The sequence below is a fragment of the Bufo gargarizans genome, chromosome 6 (assembly GCF_014858855.1).
Source record: "Bufo gargarizans isolate SCDJY-AF-19 chromosome 6, ASM1485885v1, whole genome shotgun sequence".
Taxonomy (NCBI): Eukaryota; Metazoa; Chordata; class Amphibia; order Anura; family Bufonidae; genus Bufo; species Bufo gargarizans.
In genome coordinates, this window is record NC_058085.1 from 257,076,451 (window position 1) to 257,097,474 (window position 21,024).

General features: G+C 45.6%; 1 pseudogene; it reads right to left on the minus strand.

Moving 5' to 3' along the window:
- Positions 1 to 855: 855 nt before the first annotated feature.
- Positions 856 to 16,116, minus strand: LOC122942132 (annotated as a pseudogene).
- Positions 16,117 to 21,024: the final 4,908 nt, after the last annotated feature.

Genomic DNA, 21,024 nt, shown 5'->3' on the forward strand with positions numbered 1-21,024 from the left:
TAAAATCCCATTGAGCTATGAAGGTCAAAACTTGTAAAGCTGCCCAATCTTTGACTTCTTCTAGGCCCAACTTTGCTGCTTTTAGGTGTCTTCTGAACCTTGGTATCTCCAGTAACAGCTCACTCTCAGATACCTCATCATAGAAATTGGTCAGTTTTGGAATGGACACCTTTAATTCTCCTTCAGTGGCAGATATGAGACTCTTTGCTTGAACAGCCTCAAACATGCCTGCTACTTCCATGATGGCTCTTAATCTGGTCTGGAGTTCCAAATGAAAGCAATCAATGCACTCAAACATCGCCCTCTTATTTTCTTCTTGCAGACTTGGGCTTCCAGCATCTCTTGCCAGTTCCCCTGCCATCCTCTTCTTGAACCTGCTTCTTCTCTCTACTGCAATTCCATATTCATCAGCTTTTAAAAGTGCCTGCTGAATTGCATTTTCGACTAGGTGACTGAGCTCCTCACACAGAAAAAGTCTTAGTGTCTCAAGCTTTGTCACCACTTTATCGAGACTTAAGCCCTTAGTCTGCTGGTACTGCTGTGCATCATTAACTTCCCTCAGTACATCAGACCAGAAGTGCAGGTAGCATAGAAAAGTAAAGTCACAGACAGCAGGTAGAAGACCTTGTGCTGCTCCTCTTGTGTCCATATTTTCACATGGTTCCCAAAGAGCTTCAAGTGCCGACACAAACATGTCAAATTTTTATTTTACTGGCTTAACTGCAGCATAATGAGCACTCCAGCGTGTTGTGCATAGTCTTTTTACTGACACTCCAGCATGGTCAATTAACACATCCCATCGATGGGTGGAAGCAGCAAAAAAAGAAAACATTGTCTGCAGAGTTCCAAAAAAGGTCACGCAAGATGCATTTTGAGCAAAAGAGTGCTGACCACACAAGTTAAGGGAATGGTCCACACATCCATTAAAAATAGCCTCTTCCTGTTTTTCCCCTTCAGAATGGATTGTACACCTCCATGGATTCCAGCCATAGTAGCAGCATTATCATAACCCTGAGAGCGGCACATCATTATGTCGAGTCCATCACTTTCTAATTTTTGAAGAATGTCAGAACTGAGGTCAGCAGCTTTTCTCCCCTTTAAAGGGAAAAATCCCCAAAAAACTTATTTTACCTCAACTTTCCTGTTGGTGATGTGTACATACATATCTGATCACTTCAGACATCTGATCAGTATGCGATACATCAGGCGTGCTGTCAAACATGATGCCAAAGTACTTTGCAGACTTTATGTCCGTTACAATCTTCGCCTTCACATGATGGGCCAGGACACTTATAAACTTATTCTGAGTTTGTGGAGACAGATAGGAGACAGACAGGTTAAGTTTACAGGTGTGCCACTTTAACCTAATTAGGTGTTCCTTCAGTACCGGATCATACTTGGAAAGCATCTCAACCATCTCAAGAAAGTCCCCTTTATTCAAAGAAGACTCATCTTCCTTGTGACCACGAAATGCCAGATTCTGCTTGGCAAGAAACAATGTAATATCCAGCAATCTGTGCAAAATGTCCCTCCACTTTTTCTTCTCAGTCTCCATCCTAGAAATAGTTTGGGCATCAATGGTTTCATGCAGCCTCAGTCCTGCTGCCAAAGTTTTCCACTTTTCCACACAGTATAAGAGCTCTTCAGATGTCTCATGACTATATACCTTTGGGCTCAGTTTCTACCACTTCTGAAACCCAGTGACAAATTTGGATGTTGTATCTGTAGTACAGCTGGTAAAGAGTCGGCAACAAAAGAAATATAAATTCCCGCTGACAGGTGAGTAAACCATCCATGTCCTCAGAATTTTCTCTCCGTTTGGCATGACCTTGTAAAACCACACTTTTGAAAGTTGGCGCACTTCTCCCTTTGATGCAGCTTTTTCATCTGGCCTTTTGGTGACACTAAAAGGACCATCTTGGTTCTGGAAAGAAGCACTTCCTCTTTTCACAATTTCTACCCGAAAATTATTTGGAACCGGTATCTCCCAGAAGGACACATCAGATAAAATATGCAAATCTTTCTCCGTAACGGCAGTCATGTCTTTCATAGTATACGGACTATGGCTTGAGTCACTTTCAGCACTCTCTTCTGCTTCAGATTCTGTCATTTCCATTCCTTGCTCTTCTGCTTGAAATTCTTCTATTTTCCCTCCTTGCTCTTCTTCGGATTCTGCCATTTCCACTTCTTGCTCCTCTGCAGAAAGCTTTCTAGCAAAAGCATCAGAAGAATCAGCTTGATCAATTGGCCATCATCTGGTCTTTTGACATACTTGAGCATGGATCCAGCCAGGGTTTTGATTGCTTGAATTTTTGCCTCTTTTGTTCTCCTTTGCTGGAATCCACTTGGCCTCTTTGACTTATGCACTCCATGTGGCATGGTGGAATATTCGCTTAGGAATTCAGACTTTGCTTTCTGAAATCCATTTGAAAAAAGGACAGCATGAAAACATATCATTTGTCTCTTGTGCTTCTCATATTTTAATAATGGTATGGATAAACCATATAATACACCGTCGTCTAGTTTAACTTTGGGGGGGGGGGGGGGGGTTGTTGGAGGTGCTAGCAGACAGATCGCCAATGGGAAGGGGGGTGCTACTGGCAGGTCTGGTGGAAGTATTTTTGCCAACACAAGCAAAGCTACTTTGGTGCATTCTTCCCCCCCCAGAACTCCCCCTAACACCAGTATCTGGACCCCACTCCAATCTCACAAACTCCCTACTGCCGCCCGCAGCCTAGGCTCCAGTCACACACCCCTGACCCTGTGTGCTGCTCTCTGAGTGAGTGAGGGGCTGCGCCACCGTACGGCACATGTAGCACACAACACACCTGTCAGAGCAGAAGGCCACCGAGAGGCAAAATGACAGAGTGAGGAGTTGGCGGCAGTATGAGAAGGCCAAAGAGTGGCACAATGATAGAGCCTGGAGGTGGCCACCCTGCCTACCTCCTGACTTTAGCAATAGCAATATTTTTACAGCACAGTACGTGTCCCCTATATTTTTATATAATAAATAAAGAGTCCCACAGTACATAATGTGGGCAGAATATACCTAATTACATAACATTCCCAATACATAAACTTATTTTTATGTGGAAAATGGTGCCAGGTGGTGTACCATAATAAAAATGCCAGGGTACACCCCCTGGCACCTTAGAGTATCACTAATAAAAATGTAAAATAGCCTTTTTTCACAAATAAATACATGTATTTATTGGGAATGTTATGTAAGTAGGTATATTTTGCCCACATTATGTACTGTGGGACTCTTTGCACCGGCCCTGTCACGTGGACGTGACCAGGGCCTGTGCAAGGATTTTTTGGCAACACAAGCGAAGCTACATCTCGGTGACCCCCCCCCCTCCCCGCCCGCAGCTCACCTGGTCCTGGTTCTGTCTGCAGCAGCTGGCTTCTCCTCTGTGTGGTCCTGATATCTTCGCTCTGCTTCAATCTGGTTTGAGGACTGTACTTTTCGCCCTATAAGACGCACATAGGTTTTAGAGGAGTATAATAAGAAACAATATTTTCCATTATACCTCAGGTCAGACCACCAATCAGACCCCCAATGTTAATCATACCTCAGATCAGCCCCCCATATCAGCCGTCAGCACCCCATCCATCATGCCCATGTCAGCCGTCAGCCCCCATCCATCATGCCCCCCATGTCAGCCGTCATGCCCCTGTCAGCCATCATGCCCTCATGTCAGCCGTCAGCCCCCCATTCATCATGCCCATGTCAGCCGTCAACACCCCATCCATCATGCCCATGTCAGCCGTCAGCACCCCATCATTGCCCCCCATGTCAGCCATCAGCCCCCCATGTCAGCCGTCAGCACCCCATCCATCATGCCCATGACAGCCATCATGCCCTCATGTCAGCCATCAGCCCCCCATGTCAGCACTCCAGCCATCATGCCCATGTCAGCCCCCATCCATCATGCCCCCCATGTCAGCACCCCATGTCAGTAGTCAGCCCCCCATGTCAGCACCCCATCCATCATGCCCATGTCAGCAGTCAGCACCCAATTCATCATGCCCCCATGTCAGCCATCAGCCCCCCATGTCAGCCATCATGCCCCCCATGACAGCCGTCAGCACCCCATCCATCATGCCCATGACAGCCGTCAGCCCCCATCCATTATGCTCCCTAATGGGGGACAATGTTAGAGTCTGCACCATCGGGGGGGGGGGGGGGGGTGACATGATGAGGGACAATGTTGGAGTCTGTGCCAAAAGGGGGTGACGGTGACAGGATGTCACCCCCCCACCTTCCCCATAACACAGACTCCAACATTGTCCCGGGTCCCCTCATCATGTCATCCATGATCCCCTCCCACCATGGGTGGCACAGGAATTTCTTCTCTTCCCCTCCAGGCTCCATGGCACAGACATGTTTGTACATTTTGTCCCCCATCTCCCCCTCTCTGTTACAATTACAATACACTTACAGTACCTAATATATCACTGGGGTCTGGCTGGAGTGGGGTCGGTCTGGTCCTGGCTCCAATCTCAGCTGGCTCTGCCTTAAGGTGTCTTCTCCAGACTAGAGTCCAGCAGGGTCGGCCAACAAGTCGTGCCTCAGTGTTACTCTGTGTTCTTCTGCAGCCAGCCTGGAGGGGCAGCTTTTACAGGCCACAGCAGCTCCGCCTCCTCGCCTCCCTCCGCCGCGGCCCCACTGACAGTCAGTCACGCCTCCTTTGGCCTGAGCGCCGCACGGCACACATGTAGGCAGGACAGCCGCCGCCAGACAAGACAGTAGCAGCCGCAGGCCCGCTGCCCGCACTGTAAGTAGGTAGTAAGTAAGGCCCCCGGACTTACTGCAGTGCAATTTCAATGTGTTACATAATTTAATTAATTACCTAGGTAGGTCTGGCTGGCGTCTGCTGCTACAATGGGGTGTCACCCACCCCCGGCGGGGGCAGGTGACACCCCATTGTAGCAGCACCCGCCAGTCAGACCTACCAAGGTGATTAATTAAATTATGTAACACATTGAAATTCCACTGCAGTAAATCAGTCCGGCGGCCGGGTGACACCCCATCAGACTGGTGTCATCCGGTGCGGCCCGCACCACCCTTGCAACGCCACTGGCATGGCTGCTACTAATTGTTAATCAGCTTCTACTATAAATGCAGGACTGCCCTCTCACTCCTTGCCTAAGCTTAGATTCCTTGTTTACTACTTTAACTAGTGAAGGTGTGCTATTCTGATTGTTTGCCTGTGTACCAAACTTCTGCCTGTTAGGCCTTGGCTACACTGTGACTTTTTGTTGCGTGACCGATTGATTTTAACTATTGAACTGCAGCTGCCTCCAAATGAATGAATTCAGTGGAAAGCAATCTTGTGGACTGTAGCTGTTAAAATAAATCAGTTGCAATACAAAAAGTTGCAGTCTAGCCCAGGCCTTAACCATCTCTGATACTCCACTGCCTGCCCTGACTTTAGCCTGTCTACAGTACTTACTCTTTGCTGCCTGCCCTAACCTCAGGTTAGTTTCATGAAATTGCACCAACTATTGCACAAGTATTGGCTGACTACACCAGAACTATTCCAAGAGGTAGTGGCCTGGTGGGTCCTCTGCAGCAAAAGCATGTATAGGGGTTAAAAGGTGAAAACCAAGGGATCGCCAGGATACAATTCTTAGGACTAGCCCACACCCACTGCCCATTACAACAATATTATATTATATTTAGGCTACCAGTCCCAGGCTCCGACCCCGTAGCCAAAACCAAGTAAGCTGCCCCATTTGTTTATATTAATGAACAGAGGATCCAATTCACCAGGTGAGAACCTAACAGTAGATCTTATATTTATCACACACCAGGTCTCATTACTAATACTGCATCACTCGCCAGGTCTTACCTGTAGATCTTATAATATTCACATGACAGCAGGGGGGACTGGGGACTTACAGTGGCCCAGGAAAAAAATGAACTAAAAGTAGTCCCATGTTGTAGGTAGGAAGAACAAAAGTAGTCAAGGTCAGCAGTAACATTATTTATCTCAACCCAATCCCACAATGCAGTTGTCACAGTGCAGTTCGCGGTGACAGTTGTGGCCGTGTAGGCTGGCTGCATGCTTTCTCACATACTGGCTGCAGGCTGTCTCCTGTGTATGCTGGTTGCTTGTTGACTGTGGTGTTGCAGGTGTGAACTGTTGCCTGTGTCTCTCTGTGACTGTGTGAAATGACACTTGTTTAGTGCTTCTTGTTACTCCTGGTTCTGTTGGGGTTAATATTCCCTGGTCTGGGCCTGGGTGTGATATATCAGGTGCCATGGTTATGCAGCTATTTCTATCTGTGAGCTGTCGGCCTTGGAGTCAGTTCTGTCTTGTGACTTGCTGGGTGTAGCCCCTTGCTTCCTGAAAAATGTGAATAGAGTATAATGGCTCACTACCGCTTATAGCTTTGGATGGGTGCTACCAAGCCTAATGACTCACCCAGTGAAGAAGAAATATAGAATATGTAGAGAGGCTGAGCACTCTCCACCTGGACCACACTGAGACTGACGCAATGGATGATGATGATAATATTTATTACACCTGAATGCAGATTCAGCAATTCAAATACTAGACTGCCTGCAACGCTCCAGCTGAATCACTGCAATCAGGTACTGCCGGACCTGACACCATTAGCCACGTGGGACGCCACTGTGAGCTTTAGTCAGACGGCAATCGTAAGTGTGATTACTGCTTGCCAGACAGGGGATATCCGTCGAGTATATTGAAATAATCGTATGAAATCTATCGAACTCTGTCCGAACACTTATTTGAACAAACATTGAGTACTCATTCGATCAAACATTTCTCGATTTTTTCATAATATCGATTATACACACATTTTTAGGGTATATTAACCATTCGGAGTCTTACAGAGCACCCACTGCATTTTATTAATTTATTGTATGTCCAGTTATTTACAATGCTGTTTTCATTCTGAATATTTTTATTGCTACAATTGTTTTTTATTATTTGTTAGATTACATTGTTTTTAGTATTTGAATTGCTGAATCTGCATTCAGGTGTAATAAATATTATCATCATCATCCATTGCGTCAGTCTCGGTGTGGTCCAGGTGGAGAGTGCTCAGCCTCTCTACATATTGCCCCTTGCTTCCTGACCCAGTTTTTTTTTCCATCTGCCCTTCTGTGTGGTGTCGCTTGGTATAGGATTGTTGTATCCTTCTCTATGCCTTGCCTGATCTTCTGTACCTGTTCCGTGTCTTGATCCTGTCTGTTCCATGTATAGACTGGGAGTGCTCAACTGCTTCTGATCCAGTCTGTTTCATGAGTAGCCTGGCTGTGCTCTACTGCTTCTGATCCAGTCTGTTTCATGAGTAACCTGGCAGTGCTCTACTGCTTCTGATCCAGTCTGTTTCATGAGTAGCCTGGCAGTGCTCTACTGCTTCTGATCCAGTCTGTTTTATGAGTAGCCTGGCAGTGCTCTACTGCTTCTGATCCTGTCTGTTTCATGAGTAGCCTGGCTGTGCTCTACTGCTTCTGATCCAGTCTGTTTCATGAGTAGCCTGGCAGTGCTCTACTGCTTCTGTTCCATGTATAGCCTGGCAGTGCTCTACTGCTATTGGCTTCAGTCTGTTACATGTCTTGCCTGGCAGTGCCTTACTGCTTCTGATCCTATCCTATGTATGTCCTGCCTTTGTGAGAGGGCTCCTGGTTCTTCAGAGGGAGGACATCTAGTCTGTGTGCAAATCTGCCTGGGACCGCCATGCTTCCGTTCCGCATGGGGTCTAGGCATCTGTTTCTGTGTGCTTATTCCCATTTGTCTTGTCTGTACTGTGTCCTGTGTGGTTATATTTGGGTTCCAGTCATTTGTCTGTGTTTACTGCTGGTGCTTGCACCAGTGTGGTTATCTGCAGGTAGCAGCCAAGTGTACTGGGAACATCCTGGAGGTTAACCAGTGAGTCCTCGGCCAAGTTCATCCCCACCACCAGGGGCTCTGTGAAGAACTGGTTCTTCGTCCTCTGGGGTTTGCCTCTAGTCTACCAATGCACTTTGTTCAGTGGTAGTGCTACCACTATTGCCTAACCTGCTTGTCCTGCACTACTGTTACGTTCCTTTATTACATGTGTAATAAAGTATTCTGTTGGTTTCCTGATCTGTTACCTTCTTGTCATGTCTGCGAGATGCTCCGGAGGTCTGTCTATCCTCCGGAACGTGACAGCAGTACAAAATACTGTCACAGCAGAACCAAATATCACAGTGGGGCACATAATACTGCCCCAGCAGAACCAGATACCATTGGGGTTTCACATAATAATGCCCGGCAGAACCAGATCCCACTGTGCAGCCTAAAATACTGCCCCAGTAGAACCTATCACAATGCACAAAATAACGAACCAACAGCACAAAATGCCTCTTTGCCCCTCTGTGGTGGCCAGAGCCAGCTGCCACATTTTGCCTTCGTGATCCTCATCCAGTTGTCTCTAATTAACATATGGATGAGGAGGTTGAGGAGGTGAGACCCAGGCCACAACAGTAAGCCAGCAGCATTAATTAATGCTGGGAACGTCATGTACACCAGGGCAATGTCCTTCAGTCACATCTCGCCTCTGCATATTTTGCCACACAGACATCTTAGATTTCTCACCTTTCTGATATCCTCCCCACTTTCTCAGCATAAACTTTCTATTCTGGTGCTTCAACTGTGTCATCCTCCTGCCACCACAAATACTGTGCTATTCTCCCCAATGCCCCAAATACTATACAGCATAAAAATAGTGTCCCAGTAATAATAATGACCAGAGGCATTGTTAGGTCAAAACATCTGGGGTGTGTGCCCCTGATGTTTTGTCCAGCGCCCCGAATGTTGTGGCCACCCAGAGGCCCGCACCATTCATTACACCAACAGTTTCTCTGGCCTCAGGCAGCACTGTGCTAGGACTATAGGGGAGTGGCAATTCAGCCTTCAGCTCTGCACACATCTGTGTCTTTAGGGATTATGTACAGTCATGGCCAAAAGTTTTGAGACTGACACAAATATTAGTTTTCACTAATTTTGCTGCTAAACTGCTTTTAGATCTTTGTTTCAGTTGTTTCTGTGATGTAGTGAAATATAATTACACGCACTTCATATGTTTCAAAGGCTTTTATCGACAATTACATGACATTTATGCAAAGAGTCAGTATTTGCAGTGTTGGCCCTTCTTTTTCAGGACCTCTGCAATTCGACTGGGCATGCTCTCAATCAACTTCTGGGCCAATTCCTGACTGATAGCAACCCATTCTTTCATAATCACTTCTTGGGAGTTTGTCAGAATTAGTGGGTTTTTGTTTGTCCACCCGCCTCTTGAGGATTGACCAAAAGTTCTCAATGGGATTAAGATCTGGGGAGTTTCCAGGCCATGGACCCAAAAAGTCAACGTTTTGGTCCCCGAGCCACTTAGTTATCACTTTTGCCTTATGGCACGGTGCTCCATCGTGCTGGAAAATGAATTGTTCTTCACCAAACTGTTGTTGGATTGTTGGAAGAAGTTGCTGTTGGAGGGTGTTTTGGTACCATTCTTTATTCATGGCTGTGTTTTTGGGCAAAATTGTGAGTGAGCCCACTCCCTTGGACGAGAAGCAACCCCACACATGAATGGTCTCAGGATGCTTTACTGTTGGCATGACACAGGACTGATGGTAGCGCTCACCTTTTCTTCTCCGGACAAGCCTTTTTCCTGAAACAATCGGAAAGAGGCTTCATCGGAGAATATGACTTTGCCCCAGTCCTCAGCACAGTCCATTCACCATATTTTCTATCAATCTGTCCCTGATGTTTTTTTGGGAGAGAAGTGGCTTCTTTGCTGCCCTTCTTGACACCAGGCCATCTTCCAAAAGTCTTCGCCTCACTGTGCATGCAGATGCGCTCACACCTGCCTGCTGCCATTCCTGAGCAAGCTCTGCACTGGTGGCACTCCTATCCCGCAGCTTAATCCTCTTTAGGAGATGATCCTGGCACTTGCTGGACTTTCTTGGACGCCCTGAAGCCTTCTTAACAAGAATTGAACCTCTTTCCTTGAAATTCTTGATGATCCTATAAATTATTGATTGAGGTGCAATTTTAGTAGCCACAATATCCTTGCCTGTGAAGCCATTTTTATGCAACGCAATGATGGCTGCACGTGTTTCTTTGCAGGTCACCATGGTTAACAATGGAAGAACAATGATTTCAAGCATCACCCTCCTTTTAACAGGTCAAGTCTGCCATTTTAACCCAATCAGCCTGACATAATGATCTCCAGCCTTGTGCTCATCAACATTCTCACCTGAGTTAACAAGACGATTACTGAAATGATCTCAGCAGGTCCTTTAATGACAGCAATGAAATGCAGTGTAAAGCTTTTTGGGGGATTAAGTTAATTTTCATGGCAAAGAAGGACTATGCAATTCATCTGATCACTCTTCATAACATTCTGGATTATATGCAAATTGCTATTATAAAAACTTAAGCAGCAACTTTTCCAATGTCCAATATTTATGTAATTCTCAAAACTTTTGGCCACGACTGTACATCATGGTTTTTATGGGCAATGACACCTATGCAAAGATGTGTGAGGAGAGAGTAAATGACCTTTGCAATTGCTGATGTGTGCATGTCACATGATCTATCATCTCAAAGGTCCTTAAAGTAGCACTCCTACAAAAAAAATGTATTCCCTGACCAGTACAATAGGCCGGTAAGTTTAACATCTGTTGTGGGTAAACTGAAGGTTTTCTAAGAGATGCTATCTTAGAGCATCTCAACGGAAATAAGCAAATAACGCCATATCAGCATGGCTTCATGAGGGATCGGTCATGCCAAACTAATTTAATCAGTTTCTATAAGGAGGTAAGTTCTAGACCATGGATGTCGTATATCTGGACTTCTCCAAAGCATTTGACACTGTACCACATAAAAGGTTAGTATATAAAATGAGAATACTCAGACTGGGAGAAAACATCTGTATGTGGGTAAGTAACTGGCTGATAGAAAACAGAGGGTGGTTATTAACCGTCTCCGGACCGCCTAACGCAGGATCGCGTTCCGGAGGCGGCTGACTCAGGCACATTCACGCGCCTGCGCGTCATCTCGCGAGACGCAAGATTTCCTGTGAACGCGCGCTCACAGGCACTGCAGGTAAGCGAGTGGATCTGCAGCCTGCCAGCGGCGATCGTTCGCTGGCTGTAGATGCGATTTTTTTTAACCCCTAAAAGGTATATTAGACGATGTTTTGATAACAGCGTCTAATATACCTGCTACCTGGTCCTCTGGTGGTCCCTTTTGCTTGGATCGACCACCAAAGGACACAGGCAGCTCTGTAATAAGTAGCACCAAACACCACTACACTACACCCCCCCCCGTCACTTATTAACCCCTTATTAACCCCTGATCACCCCCATATTAGACTCCCTGATCACCCCCTGTCATTGATCACCCCCCTGTAAGGCTCCATTCAGACGTCCGTATGTGTTTTGCGGATCCGATCCATGGATCCGCGGATCTGCAAATAACATACGGACGTCTGAATGGAGCCTTACAGGGGGGTGATAAATGACAGGGGGTTGATCACCCCATATAGACTCCCTGATCACCACCCTGTCATTGATCACCCCCTGTAAGGCTCCATTCAGACGTCTGTATGTGTTTTGCGGATCCACAAAACACGGACACCAGCAATGTGCTTTCCGCATTTTGCGGATACGCACATTGCCAGAACTATATAGAAAATGCCTTTTCTTGTCCGCAACAATTGCGCACAAGAATAGGACATGTTCTATAGGCTCTACAAAAAAAACGCAGTGTTCGCCCGATCAGGCCTGATCTTGTGCGCACACTTGCATTCAGTCCGCCCCACCGCAGTGACAGAATTTTTTTTTTCTGATCACTGCAAAAACACTGTAAAATCGCTGCGGCGCTTTTGAGGGGCATGGCGAGTTCATAGAAGATTTTTATTTTTTTTGTCAAAAGTTTGCAGAAATTTTATTTTTATTTTTTCTTACAAAGTCTCATATTCCACTAACTTGTGACCAAAAAATAAAATCTCATATGAACTCACCATACCCCTCACAGACTCCAAATGCATAAAATTTTTTAGACATTTATATTCCAGACTTCTTCTCACGCTTTAGGGCCCCTAAAATGCCAGGGCAGTATAAATACCCCACATGTGACCCCATTTCGGAAAGAAGACACCCCAAGGTAATCGCTGAGGGGCATATTGAGTCCATGAAAGATTGAACTTTTTGTCACAAGTTAGCGGAAAGGGAGACTTTGTGAGAAAAAAATAAAGATTTCCGCTAACTTGTGCCAAAAAAAAGTTCTATGAATTCGCCATGCCCCTCACGGAATACCTTGGGGTGTCTTCTTTCCAAAATGGGGTCACATGTGGGGTATTTCTACTGCCCTGGCATTTTAGGGGCCCTAAAGCGTGAGAAGAAGTCTGGAATCCAAATGTCTAAAAATGCCCTCCTAAAAGGAATTTGGGCCCCTTTGCGCACCTAGGCTGCAAAAAAGTGTCACACATGTGGTATCGCCGTACTCAGGAGAAGTTGGGCAATTTGTTTTGGGGTGTCTTTTTACATATACCCATGCTGGGTGAGAGAAATATCTCTCTAAAATTACAACTTTGTATAAAAAAATGGGAAAAGTTGACTTTTAGAGAGATATTTCTCTCACCCAGCATGGGTATATGTAAAAAGATACCCCAAAACACATTGCCCTACTTCTTCTGAGTACGGCGATACCACATGTGTGACACTTTTTTTGCAGTCAAGATGCGCAAAGGGGCCCAAATTCCAAAGAGCACCTTTAGGATTTCACAGGGCATTTTTTACGCATTTGGATTCCAGACTTCTTCTCACGCTTTAGGTCCCCTAAAATGCCAGGGCAGTATAAAAACCCCACAAGTGACCCCATTTTGGAAAGAAGACACCCCAAGGTATTTCGTGATGGGCATAGTGAGTTCATGGAAGTTTTTATCTTTTGTCACAAGTTAATGGAATATGAGACTTTGTAAGGAAAAAAAAATATCATAATTTTCCGCTAACTTGTGACAAAAAATAAAAAGTTCTATGAACTCACTATGCGCATCAGTGAATACCTTAGGGTGTCTACTTTCCGAAATGGGGTCATTTGTGGGGTGTTTGTACTGTCTGGGCATTGTAGAACCTCAGGAAACATGACAGGTGCTCAGAAAGTTAGAGCTGCTTCAAAATGCAGAAATTTACATTTTTGCACCATAGTTTATAACTTTTGCGCAAACCAATAAATATACACTTATTCCATTTTTTTATCAGAGACATGTAGAACAATAAATTTAGAGAAAAATTTATATAGGAATGTAGTTAAAAAAAAACAATTACAACTGAAAGTGAAAAATTTCTTTTTTTTTTGCAAATATTTCGGTAAATTTCGATTAATAACAAAAAAAGTTAAAATGTCAGCAGCAATTAAATACCACCAAATGAAAGCTCTATTAGTCAGAAGAAAAGGAGGTAAAATTAATTTGGGTGGTAAGTTGTATGACCGAGCAATAAACCGTGAAAGTAGTGTAGTGCAGAATTATAAAAAGTGGTCTGGTCATTAAGGGGGTTTAAGCTAGGGGAGCTGAGGTGGTTAAAGAGGACCTTTCACTAGAATAAAACATTTAAACTAACTATACAGACATGGAGAGTGGCGCCCAGGGATCTCCCTGCACTTACTGTTATACACTGAGAGGCTTTTTTCTCTCTCAGGCTATGAGCTAAGCACTGCGATTGGCCAGCGCTACAGCATGGGAGAATCAGACGCCGGCAGGCTCCACTGGGTGGAGCCTAACTATGAAGATACCGGAGGCTATACCGGGAGAACTGAGTGGCGCCCAGGTATAATAGTAAGTGCAGGGAGATCCCTGGGCGCCGCTCTCCATGTCTGTATAGTTAGTTTAGATGTTTTATTCTAGTGAAAGGTCCTTTTTAACGGTACACCCTCAGATTGGGTCACTGTCACTAGTGGGGTACCTCGGGGGTCAGTATTGGGCCCTATTCTCTTCAATATATTTATTAATGATCTTGTAGAAGGCTTGCATAGCAAAATATCAATTTTTGCAGATGACACTACACTTTGTAAAGTAATTAACACTGAAGAGGACAGTATACTACTACAGAGGGATCTGGATAGATTGGAGGCTTGGGCAGATAAGTGGCAGATGAGGTGTAACACTGACAAATGTAAAGTTATGCACATGGGAAGGAATAATGCAAATCACCTGTACATACTAAATGGTAAAACACTCAGTAACACTGACATGGAAAAGGATCTAGAAATTTTAATAAACAGCAAATTAAGCTGCAAAAACCAGTGTCAGGCAGCTGCTGCCAAGGCCAATAAGATAATGGGTTGCATCAAAAGGGGCATAGATGCCCATGATAAGAACATAGTCCTACCACTTTACAAATCGCTAGTCAGACCACACATGGAGTACTGTGTACAGTTCTGGGCTCCTGTAAACAAGGCAGACATAGGAGAGCTGGAGAGGGTCCAGAGGAGGGCAACTAAAGTAATAACTGCAATGGGGCAACTACAGTACCCTGAAAGATTATCAAAATTAGGGTTATTCACTTTAGAAAAAAGACGACTGAGGGGAGATCTAATTAATATGTATAAATATATCAGGGGTCAGTACAGAGATCTATCCCATCATCTATTTATCCCCAGGACTGTGACGAGGGGACATCCTCTGCGTCTGGGGGAAAGAAGGTTTGTACACAAACATAGAAGAGGATTCTTTACGGTAAGAGCAGTAAGACTATGGAACTCTCTGCCTGAGGAGGTGGTGATGGTGAGTTCACTAAAAGAGTTTAAGAGGGGCCTGGATGTATTTCTGGTGGGTAATAATATTACAGGCTATATCTACTAGAGAGGGGTCGTTGATCCAGGGAGTTATTCTGATTGCCTGATTGGAGTCGGGAAGGAATTTTTTATTCCCCTAAAGTGGGGAAAATTGGCTTCTACCTCAGTTTTTTTTTTGCCTTCCTCTGGATCAAGGATCAGGATGACAGGCGTAACTGGATGGACAAATGTCTTTTTTCGGCCTTATGTACTATGTTACTAAGTCATCCTGTACAAGTAGACTGTAGTAAAGGTAATCTTCTTACCGATGACTGTATTTGTGAGTTATAACCTCCCTTCTGATCCTCAGCTGTGTCATGTGACCAGCACTCTGATTTCCAACTGACACAGGACAGGAAGTCAGTTACTTCTCTATTCATTCCTATGAGACGGACATTGAGGCTGCCATAGAAATACATAGAGAAACTGACTTTCTGTCCACACATAAGATGTTGTGTTATTTGGAGAGTCAATGTGATAACTCACAAATACAGTCACTACAGTCACTGGAAAGATTACCTTTGTTACAAGATACATCATGTACCTTTCTAACAGGTCAGAGAATAACATTTTTTGGTGAAAGCGCTACATTAAAGAGCACGGTGGCGTATCTAGAATTCTATGGGCCCCAGGGCAAACTTTGGATTGCCCCCCCCCCACCCCATTATAGGTTTGAATTTTCCCCCTTCAACACTGTATATATTTCATTTTGCCACCTGACTCTGTATATATATCATTTTGCCAGCTCTGTATATAGTTGAAGGATTGCCCTCTCTCACTCTGTATATATTTGATTTTGCCCCTTCTCACTCTGTATATATTTGATTTTGCCCCTTCTCACTCTGTATATATTTGAGTTTGCCCCTTCATACTCTGTATATATTTGATTTGACCACTTCTCACTCTGTATATATTTGATTTTACCCCTTCATACTAGGTATATATTTGATTTTACCCCTTCTCACTCTGTATATATTTGATTTTGCCCCTTCATACTCTGTATATATTTGATTTTGCCCCCTCTCACTCTGCATATTAGATTTTTTGCCCCCCTGTGTTATATATATATATATATATATATATATATATAATATATATATAGCCAGTGGGTTCCCTTTCTAGTTCTAAAAAGTTCATAATGTCGGGTGCCCCCCCAGAATGGGATGGGCATACATAAAAAAAAAAAACTTACCTCTGTTCTGTTCCGCTCTGTCTCTGCTTGCACAATCAGTTGCAAACACATCCCGTTATACCCTCTGCCATGCCGCGTCATCACGCAAGACCCATGAACTCCAGCATCGGGTCTCACCGACATGCCATGATAACGTGGTGGTGGCGCAGGAGAGGGTATGGGGATATGCGCAGCCGAACTGGCTTTTATAATGCAAAGCAGAGGGAATTGGCTGAAAGCACTTGCGGGTCCCCGTCCCCTGCCTGGCCCGGTCGCACCCTCTGCAACCACGATCATTACGCCCCTGAAAGTGCATCTATCACCATGTTCCTGAGTAATAAATCAAATAAACTGGTAGCTTCATAACGATCTCCTGATGCAAACTTTGTTGTCCATCTGGAAATCAGTGACTCCGTTGGTGAGAAATTATGCTTTCTGGATTATGCAAATGAGCTTTTTAGTGCAATGAGGGCATCAGCGTTGGACCTCATCATACCAACATCTCTCTTCCCTATATTGGTTAGCTCCGCCCCCAGCTCTGAGTGACAGGGCCAGGCAGTGATGACATTCTCACCCATGTGCCGGCGCTTCAGGAATCAGCACCAGTGCAGAACAGCCCAGATGCTAGCCAGGGCTGAAGTCAGTACTATGCAACCCTAGCAAACATCAGGGCTTTACTTCCAGTGCAATAGGCTTCAGGTCATCAGCATCTGATTGGCTGTTTGAGAAGGCAGCATGCTCACATTAGCGCCACAGCCTTCTGGCAGCTTCCTTCATGCCAGTGATGTCACGACTATGTCACGTGGCCTGGGTGCAGATCAGCCCCATTCACCCAGGACCCCTGCCAATCAGATGCACTCCCAACAACTGGGCATGCTTGCGATGAAAGGGCAGATGGTGACCTGGAAGATCTGCTCCCAGACATAGATCGAGGCATCAGTGAGCTCCTGGACAGTCTGTGGCACTACTTGGCAGCATTGGATGTCCCAGAGGTTATCAACAGGATTTAGGTCTGGGGAACGTGAGAGCCAGTCAATGGCATCAATGCCTTCATCATCCAAGAATTACCTACACGATTTGATGTAAGAAAAATATGAAAATCAGACATCACATAGTACATGGCAATACCTTTCTAACAAAGCTAGAACCAGGCCTGTACCTCACATGGGTCACATTCACTGCTTAATTATCCTAAGCCTGGCAGCTCAGGGGGCATGTCCTTTCTGCTGCAGCTCTTTCCCTGTAATTGCCACAGCTTCTAGCAGAACATATGGCTGGTGGCACTTGAAGATTTTAACTTAGGACATTCGACCAGCTCAGTGAGACGGACAAAAAATAAGGAAAAGAACAAACAGCAGGTGGCGCTATACAGATGCGGTATATTTTAATGAATAGCTCACTGGCTATACTACATTTTTAAATACATGCAATCACAAAAGTATTCAGTAGTGTTGAGCCAATCAGGTTTGGATTGCTGTATCCAAACCCAATTCATTGGAAAACTTTGTTAATATAGCCTCCGTCCTACTGTAAAATGTATGGGCTCTGCAGAGGTCTTTGCGAACATGCAGCAAATATGACTTGCTTCATCTTGCGTCTATGACGTTGTACTTTGTTTATTCGTACTATAGTAATATTATTCCTGCCTCATTAACGAAGCCAATTTCAGCTTCGGATTTTGACACTGTCATTTATGCAAATAAAAGTGTCACACCATAGACACGAGACGAATAAAGTCTCGCGATATTTGTTTTCAAAGATCTCCATGGAGTCAATCCATTCTACAGTAGGACCATCAGTGACCTACTGCCAAACCAGTCATGCTGGCCGATGTTACAGGCAGCATAATGTTCATCATGGTGTTGGATACGTGAAAACATGGCTACAATAAACCAACTCCGTCCACTTGTATCCATCAATCAAGACAGAACTACAACTAGGGTGAAGATATAGTTCTTTAGGAAGGAGGGTGGCGGAGGGTCCATGCCCCACTCCTCCATTCACAGGGGCCCGATGTATCCTGCGGGCAGATTGTAGCCTAATAGGAACGCTAAGACCGTGTGTATTTAAGTGCTGGGCCGCCTCAGAACAAGGCATGGCTCCCACCATCAAGACGCCGATGATGTCATCACATCAGGACGAGCAAGATGCAAGCGCAATCCTTGGATGACACTGTTGCCAGGTAACCCGGGACGTATTCCCGGCGCATGTCAACTGTGGGGCCCTAAATAAACGGGCCACACCATCAGCAAAACGGCATTACTGGAGTGACAAAGTCTCAAAGCATCACAGCACCAGAATAAAAGAAATGTCATAAAACAATGGTGTGGCCAAAATGGAACAATGTAGAGAATGAAACCCATTGATGAATCAACAGGAGAGAGGGAAAACACCAGGGGAGGAACGAATAGATAAGCGAAGACCGCGAACCCAAGGGCTGTCTTAGGTGCAGTGGCTGTGTGACGTGCATCACCATACTGTTCAGATAGTTTTGCCTGTTACCTGTTGGACAATCGATGAACATACCTGGGGTGTGGTAGGCCAAACGTTTTTCTATATTCACCAGTTTATGGGTGCTGCCATGCACCATCATTCTTACCACATTTCTCCTTCTTTTTTTTGTCATTTTTGTTTATCTTAAGGGCCTTTTTTTTTATTATAATAGTAAAAGTTACGTTTTATCTACATTGACTTTATTCATTATTTATTTTTATAAATTTATTAATTTTTGAAGCAGTGTCTATGGCAGACATGACACCACTGCTTCCACATGGACAATCTGCCTGGGAGAGGCAGCAGCACCGTCATTCTGTATCTTACTGCTGCACATGAAGCCGATGTGATTGGCTGCTTTGGGTTAGGTTTGAGGCAGGTACAGAACCCATAAAGTGGCATCCTATAGAATTAAAGAGGTTCTCTTAAGTAATTTTAAAAAAAGCGGGTAAAAAATAAAATAATCACTACTCACATGCCCTCCCGATGCTGCTCCGGCCCCCGCTGCTCTCCACTTCTCTCTCAACACACAGGAAGTGGCTGTCACGGCTTTTTGTTGTGCGCCATGACACGTTTGCCGTGCGTGCTGATTGCCAGGAACAACGTGTTGTTCTGCATCATGCTTGTGTTTTGCTCCTACCTCCAGGTTCCTTCCCTGTCTGGTGCTGGAGGGGTTAACTACCTGGCTGGGTGTGGTGACTTAGTGTTTATATTGCCTGTGGCTTGTAGGCTGGAGGCAGTTGTCCTCCAGCCTCTGTTGGTGCTGGAGCCTTGCTCCTGTCCTGGAGATTCCATCTGTCCAGTGTCCACCTAGTTTGACATACAGACAGGGATGGAACCTGGAGGAGGGAGCAAAACACAAACACACTGCAAAACAACACGTTGCCCCTGGCAACCAGCATGCAAACATGTCATGGCGCACAAGACCGTGACACAGCCATAACCGTGGCTTAGTCTGTCCTCTCAGCCAATCACTCGCCCTGATTGACCCACCTCGGCCAACGATTGCCCGTATAGTCAATCCAAGCCACTTCCTGGGTGTCTAGAGAGAAGTGGAGAGCAGCGTTGTAAGGGCAGGGGTGGGGATTGGCGTACCTAAACCGTTCCTCTGCTGTCCTTGGAACTCCCCTAGAAGTGAACTGAGAAATGGGCGGTCACTTCTCCACACACAGCATCTGCCAAACGGGGCCCCGTTCTACTGGCATTTCTCCAACCTTTCTGGTATATCATGTGGAGATGCTATACGTGTCATTGAAGGGAATACACCTTTAGGCTAGGGCTACACAACACATACGGTACAAATACACTGCAACATATGTCGCGCAACAGTTTTTATAATGGTAGTCTACAGCAGGAGTACTCAACTGGTAGACGGCGGTCTGAATCCACGGTTGCCAGCTCTCTGGACCCCTGCAGTGGTGTGCTAAGTGGGGGGCGGTCTGCCCCGGGTGCCGGCTCTCAGGGGGTGCCAGAATCCAGAAGCAATGAGCGCTTCCATCAATACAGATGGAAGCGCTCATTGCTAGAGTGCAGGGAGCTGCGTCCTGTCACTCACCGCTCACCTCCCCACGCTCCTCCCCTCCTTCAGGCCGGCAGCGCTCTGAATGGTGAAACAGGAGACTTCCCCCTGCTCCACCATTCAGCCTGCAGGCACAGATTGTGCTGCCGTCCTGTGTAGGCGGAGCCTGCAGCCCAGAAATCTGCATAATCTCCGCCCACACAGTGCTGTAGCGCGAACTGTGTCTGCAGGGGAGAGAGGTATGTGAGCTTCAGGAATGGGACAAGGTGACTAGTTACTGTGTTTTGTTTTTTTTTAGCACAGAGGGGGCACAATAGGCATTTCTACTCTGGAGGGGGCACAATGGGCATTTCTACTCTGGAGGGGGCACAATGGGCATTTCTACTCTGGAGGGGGCACAACGGAAATTTCTACTCTGGAGGGGGCACAACGGAAATTTCTACTCTGGAGGGGGCACAACGGAAATTTCTACTCTGGAGGGGGCACAACGGAAATTTCTACTCTGGAGGGGGCACAACGGAAATTTCTACTCTGGAGGGGGCACAATGGAAATTTCTACTCTGGAGGGGGCACAATGGAAATTTCTACTCTGGAGGGGGTACAATGGAAATTTCTACTCTGGAGGGGGTACAATGGGCATTGCTAATGTGAAGTGGGCACAGAGGGCATTACTACTCTGAAGGGGGCACAGAAGACAATAATTACTGTGAAGGGGGAAAATGGGCATTACTAGCCCAGAGGGCATTACTACTAAGGGGGCACAATGGGTATTTCTACTATGGAGTGGGCACAGAGGGCATTATTACTGTGAAGGGGGCACAATAGGTATTACTACTATAAAGGGGGCACAATGGGCATTATTACTGTGAAGGAGGCACAATATGGATTATTACTATGAAGGGGGCACAATGGGGATTATAACTATGAAGGGGGCACAAAGAGGGCATTACTACTGTAAGGGGGCACTTAGGGTATTCATACCCCGTGGGGAGGAACTA